The 6,000-nt window shown below is 37.5% G+C and overlaps 1 protein-coding gene across 2 annotated transcripts in view; it reads right to left on the reverse strand.

Moving 5' to 3' along the window:
- Window positions 1-3,107, reverse strand: part of BTK (Bruton tyrosine kinase) — a 158,167-nt gene extending 155,060 nt beyond the window's left edge. For both annotated transcript variants that reach the window (XM_063432219.1, XM_063432218.1), the window contains exon 1: window positions 3,020-3,107. The gene's annotated coding sequence lies outside the window, so the exon portion shown is untranslated. The remainder of the gene's footprint in view (window positions 1-3,019) is intronic.
- Between the last annotated feature and the right edge of the window lie 2,893 nt (window positions 3,108-6,000).

Consider the following 6,000-nt stretch of genomic DNA (forward strand, 5'->3'; position numbering starts at 1 on the left):
TAGTAAAACCGAATCATTGTATCCATCCGTTAATGAGCGTTCTGTGTGTGGCCGCCGTTCGTGTACCGAACACTTGGTGGCGGCCATCTTTGCTTTGTTAGAGTTCAGCGTTGTTTGGTCGTCGAGTGCCTGGAACCGAAATCATCTACTTGATTTCCAAACACCGCTGGACTTCCATAGTGGTCGGAAAATTATCTCCTTCGGAAAAAAAAACATTTGTGAGTTTTCTCTGCTAAAACCCAGTTCGTGTAAATGTATATTGCGAGGATCGTTCGATTGTACTTCGGTATATTGTACCGATCGATCCCTGCAATCTAATGAGGGGTCATTCGGTAAAATATGTGGTGAATTGCCAAAGTTAGTGAATTTAATGTAAAATTTTACTTTTTCCTGTGCCTGTTAGTAATGTAATTATCTGTGCCTGCTGACGTCATCTAGGTCCCTGTAAAGTAGGGAATGCTGGGAAATGACCTTGCATGGTCAGTTTCCCACACAGTCTAAAACCCCTGCTGTAACAGTTCAGAAACCCCTTGCATGGGGAACCGTATAAATTGGGTCACTTCTCAATAAAGCCCTCACTTGACCTCCAAGCTATGTGTCGTCTAGTTCTTGGGAGAAAGGGATTGTAACTACGCTACCTGGATTTTGCCTACTTTGTACCTGCTTCACTCTGTCTACCAGCAGAGATACCGTGAATAATACTACTACTCCGCTACAATTGGGTATCTCTGCCATTGCAGACCCCTGTCTCTGGGGCTCAAAAGCAGGCGATTTATCATTTGTGAAGATAATTGTGGCTTATTTTGGGCTGTTTAGCCCGGAGCTCCACTGAAGTGCGACCGATCAGCTTGGCTATCAAGCTCCGCCCCCTATGTTGGTTTCTTAAAGCTTCAAATATCTTCCCTCAACCAAGATGGAGTATCAATGTTTGTAATGTCACATTTTTGTCTCTTAGCATGTCAATTGATTATTTAAATACATGATTCTTTACCCCATATATATATGGAAGCACCATAACATAATTTGTCTCTGATGAATTGCCTTCCAGACATAAAAAGTGTTAATGTCTTGTCTTTGCTATCTATGCTGATATGTCCCAGTCTGTCACATTTTCCATCCACATTGTATAATTGTATTGTTTTATTTATATGTTCTTTACTATGAGATAGCCGTCTTTTTCAATTTGTTGTATTTGCTGGATGTTTCACAGCCGGGTCCAAGCCTTTGGCTGACTCCCAGTGAACATATGTAATAGTCCTGCATTTTATACAAATTATTTTCTTTGACTGGTATTCTTGTCAATCTATTTATTCCCACCAACTTTATTAATGGCATTCAATGTATATCACTGTTAGAGGTCTCGTGAAGGGAATTGCGAATTGCAGGCCAAAATAAGCAAACCAGTGAACTAGTGCATCTAAAATATTTTGTAGTTTGGCAATTTGGACTATAATTTGTAAATCCCCCTTTCAATATGCCATGATTCATAGTTTACTGACTAACTCCTCATATTAGAATTTTACTTTCCTGCAGGAAATTCTCTTGAGAAAAGTAGAGACAAGAATGTTCTAGACTATTGCTACTTTAAGTCCCCTTTTTTATCTGGGTGTATCATCTAATCTAGATAATAGAAGAGGGAGGAACAAAAAAGTTGACATAATCAGGAATATGAAGATATATATATATATTAAACACAATCATATGCAAGGGGTGTGCAGTGTGTACCAAGTCACATCCTAATATGGGCTGATTTGTCCCCCCTAAAACAATTCAGGCCCCACCTGCTCTTTTGCATTAATTGTGGTTTCTCATTATGTGGTCAAAGTTAAAGAAGAAACTTCATAGAAGACTGAACAAACTTGGGCATGTCTGTGTAGGTTAGTCTGTATGTCTATGTGGTTGTTAAATAAAATTTAAGGAAAACAAGATAAACAAAACTGGGAGATAGGAAGATACATATACACAAAAGAAAATAAGATGAAAATAAAACAACTGATGATGATTTGGTATTTGATAAGGTCAACCCTAACGTACATAAAGTATGAAATAGCAATACTGATGTGTAAAAAAATAAAATAAATTGGTCATTTTTAATCATTTAGATAAAATTTAGCTTGTCTTTGAAACCTATGAACAATTATTTAATATATTTGATGAATAGAAATAAAAGTATTTTAGGATTGAATAGATTAATAAAGATGCATTGGTAACACTCTAATGAAATGTGCTGAACATGCCTATGATTGTAAAGTGATATTATACATCGAAATATGACTGCTCTACTAAATAACCACTTATATCAGTTCTAAACATCAGTTGTCAAACAATATGTGACCCGATAGCATTTGTCTTAATAAAAGTATATAATACATAAGTGTTACATCGTTTTCGTTTATTTTCTGGAGGAACTTGTCTCATCTAGCGTTTTTTGGAAATTACCTTTTAGTGCACACAACTATAAATAAAATAATGCCTGTCTATGTTTATTTACTCATCGTTGCAAACCATGTGCATGTCTTAAAGCTATCAATGCACCATATGATCTATCAGTAGGGTAGATGCCATTACGCTGTTTCAAAGAGACATGTGCATACGACTGACTTACACGTACCAGCTGTGCACTGCACTATACTTTCTTATTATATGTTTCTCATTATATTGGATAGTGATTTCTTGTAATCCAACACAACCTAAATCATGGATGTACTAACTATGGCGGGGAGGGTGATCATAGGCAGTTTAGGGGCAGCACCTGCACATAGAACTCTCGCTAGTTGGACTTTGCTATAGGCAACCTCCAGCATTCCACATGTTGTAGACCACATCTCCCATATTGTTCTAAAAGCCATAATGCTGGCAAAGCATCAAGGGAAATGTAGTCCACAACATCTGGAGTGCCAAAGGTTGCCTATCCCTGGGCATCACTATTAGTTGAATCTACTATGTTCCAGGCATACAAATATAACATTTTAAAAATATCTAAACTCTGTGAAGCAGACAATAATAATTCAGGACTCACCAAACAGCTGTCGAAACTCAGAGTGTAGAAATCCCGTAAATTTTGCCCTTTTTGCAAGAAGGACAAACTAGAACTTCTGTACAGAAAGACGGACACTATGCAGACTGAAGAGCTCTGCAATTTTTTCTTGCTTTTTTTTTTCACAAGACTCCTAGTTCCTCTTTTTAGTTTCCTGTGACAGGAGCTGGCTCAGTTTTTTTTTGTTTTTTTTTATTATAATTACAACACCATGACAATGACACTTTGTGTGGCATACCGAAGGTGCATAACAGCAAGCATGAGTCTTCTATTTAGATAATTCCTCCTTTGTAGATTCACCTTTTTGTATGGAGCCTCACATGAGCGCATGTCCGCTTGTATTATTAAGTTCTTCCTACAACCATTAATCATCTTATAAAAAAATACTTGTTACAGTCTCTTTCATTATATTAACCATCATAATTGTTAAGGATTCTCTTTAGCGCTCCATACAAACTTATGCAATCAAAGGCCTTGATTGATTCTTTTGTATCAGCTTTTTAAATTATAACAACCTGTTAGAAAACTTCTACAAATGATTTATCCACTAAAGTCATCATTCATTTTTGCAGATAAGATCATTTAAAAATGTATTTTCTAGCAGATTATGATGATTTCAAAAGAATTAAATTGAGGTCATAGTGAATAGCCTTCTTTACAGCATTTTCTACCCAAATGTGAATCTCGATTACTAAATTTGGGTAAAAAAGTCAAATTGGAATTTTGACTATTTGATAAAAGTAAAATCAAGGAATATAGATAAATTTCTACACCATTTTTACATGGTTGGCTTTTATTAGACAACAGAAATCCAAAAAGATTCTATGGGTCATTTACTGCTTTCCTGTTTTTCGGAAACATGAAACATGTTTTGGTGGTGTCAAAAGACTTACCGAATTAGAAAATTTATTTTTTACAGTATGCGTCCCTTGTACTCATCTGTTAAACTAAAATAGTATCAATGCTTGTTTTCTAAACAAATCTAGGAGGCACCAAAATATATAAAACACAAGTATTTATCAAGCATAACGTCTTGTATAATATATATGTTGGCGCCCCCTTTATTTGTTTATTTGTGTTCGGGGATAAAAAACAGCACTTATAAGATAATTAGACGTATATGCAAGTCAGTTGTGGTGTGCCGAAAGCGACATATCGGGTAGGCCTGTAATAAAAGAGTGATAGTGAAAAAGGGGAGAGGTGGGAGGGATGAAACCAGCAGTATCAGCCATGTAATAGCGGTGGCTTGGATTTTTATAGCCGGGTAAACCCTCCCACAAAATCACCTATATTTAATGGGGTGGTTGCAATATTAATTATTTTAATTATTCATTGAATATTATTACCCACTATTTTGTTGTTTTATAGTCAGTGTTTGTTTTCTCATCATAAAAGGAAAAGAAAGTTGTGCTAGATTAGTGTACAGCTTAATCTATAGATTGCATGAGAGCATATATAATGTTCTCCATGCTTTTGGATGGTTTTTATAGTTTCTATTCTATACCGATGATACTTTCTTTTTTTATCTGGGTTTATCATTTAAAAAGTTGTTAAAAGAAGAAGAGAGGAACAAAAAAACTGAAATAAAGAATATAAGGATAAAAAATTTTAAACGCAATCATAAACTTGCAAGGAGTCTGTAGTGTGTACTCAGGAATACCCTAATGCGGACTGATGTGTTCCTCCTGACTCCATTTAGACACCACCTGCTGTTTTGCATCAATTGTGGTTGCTCATTATGTGGTCAAAGATAGAGAACAAGCTTCATAGAATCCTCTACAAAATTGGGCGTTTTGAATCATTTAGATAAAATTCAGCTTGTCTTTGAAAACTATGCACAAGGATTCAGTATATTTGCTAAATGGAAATAAAAGTACTTTAGGATTGAATAGATTGATATATATGCCTTGGTGCACTCTAATGAATGTGCATTAGACCATTCTTATGGTTGTAAAGTGACTTTATACATGGAAATATAACCTGTCTACTAAATAACCATTGGTCACAAGCCTAATTTCACTCTACACATGTGAATCCCCCTCCCCCCCCCAGAATTCTGTTAGGAAATGCAAACAATCATTGCACCCACTGTTAAACTGCTTGGTAGGCAACGCTTGGATAGGGCAAGTACATTCCTTACACTATAACCACTTGACAGGAATGGATGGAGTGAATCCTCAGCAAGATATAATTAAATGCCGAACAAATGCACAGTTGTAGTAATAGAAGAGTCATATTACCAGACCTTAACACTTGTATAGAAATTGAAAGTAGCAGAATTATCGTATTTATAACTAAGCCAGAATCTAGGGATGTGCATGGGAAAAATATTCAATTCGATTCGGCATTCTGAAATTCGGCACTTCGGCACTTCGGCACTTTGGTTCGGCACTTCGGAACTTCAACACTTTGGAACTTCGGCACTTCGGAACTTCAGGTAAGTGTAGGGGTAGGGTTAGAGGTAGAGTTAGGGTAGGGTTAGGGGTGGGATTAGGTTAGGGGTAAGGTTAGGGTAGGGGCAATGTTAGGTGTGGCAAAACCAACTTCGCCACTGTGAACTGGAGAAGCCTGGTTGTTAGCCTCCTGCCCTGTGACTATGGCCCTGCAGGTTAAACCTTTTATGTTCCCTGCAGAAAGGCATATTCGTGCCTTTCAGCCGGGGTGTTCGGTAGATTCCAGCTACCGAACAAACTACCGTATGAGGGACCACCTAGGAGCTGGAGTGTGCTGTCAATTAACCGCCCAGAAGCTGCGGTTAACCGCAGCTTAATTGATGAACGCTGGGTGGCCTTTGTTCGTTTGCCGACCACGAGGCGGTGCCAATTTTAATCGTGCGAAAGACCAGCGGTGTTCGGCGAGGATTCTATGGAACTATAAACGGACACTTATTTGCACAAACACCGCTGAGCCGTCCGTCTCCTGGTTCCTATTCGTGGGGATGTAGCCGAACAGCCGTTCATTCG

The sequence above is a fragment of the Pelobates fuscus genome, chromosome 9 (genome assembly GCF_036172605.1).
Source record: "Pelobates fuscus isolate aPelFus1 chromosome 9, aPelFus1.pri, whole genome shotgun sequence".
NCBI classification, from domain to species: domain Eukaryota; kingdom Metazoa; phylum Chordata; class Amphibia; order Anura; family Pelobatidae; genus Pelobates; species Pelobates fuscus.